The sequence below is a fragment of the Lycium barbarum genome, chromosome 4 (genome assembly GCF_019175385.1).
Source record: "Lycium barbarum isolate Lr01 chromosome 4, ASM1917538v2, whole genome shotgun sequence".
Classification (NCBI taxonomy): domain Eukaryota; kingdom Viridiplantae; phylum Streptophyta; class Magnoliopsida; order Solanales; family Solanaceae; genus Lycium; species Lycium barbarum.
In genome coordinates, this window is record NC_083340.1 from 133,552,545 (window position 1) to 133,553,332 (window position 788).

The window sequence follows — 788 nt, forward strand, 5'->3', positions numbered from 1 at the left end:
ACACTAAAATAACAGAAGAGGAGAAGAGATCTGTCGAGCAAAGGAGGGATATTTTCTATATTGCAATTGATCTTCGTTAGATACAATCTTATTGGCTAACTAACTTGGGCCATTTAATTATAAGTGACTCTTCGGTCTTTGTTTTTAGTGGAGTTGACTCAAGTTTTAATTATTGAGTGGATGTGATGTTTTTTTATTAGTGATTAAGAGGTTTTGACCTTGCCAAAAAGTTTTTATTTTGACACTTTAACCCTTAACTTTATTTTTAACACTTTGCCCTCACGTTTTATTTTTAACATTTTGACTCAGCCAATATAAACCCTAAGATACCAAAATGGATCCAAAAAAAAGGGCGTCAATAGCCGCACTCGTTTTTGCTCTTTTCCCTCCACTGTTCTTCTTCTCCTTCCTCGGTTCGTTCTTCTTCCTTCTTCTTCTTCTTCTTCTTCTTCTTCTTTTTCATCCGCCTATTCTCATTCTTTTTCTCCCTCCATTCTTCTTCCTCATTTTCCATTACTGCTTTCCCTGCTTCTTCTTCATCCATTGTTGAGCCATTTTGAAGAATCTGCTCAACAAAAGAAAAAACTAAACCACCAGATTTGCAATTTTTTTGGCTGAATTTCATTAGTATCTACATGGGCATTACTTCATAAGTATTGTTGCTTCTCCTGCTTCTTCTTCTTCCATTGGTGCGGCATCTTGAAGAATTTGCTCAACAAAGAAAAAAACGAAACCAACAGATTTTGCAATTTTTTTGCTGGGCATTACTTTAGAAGTAATTTCCGCTC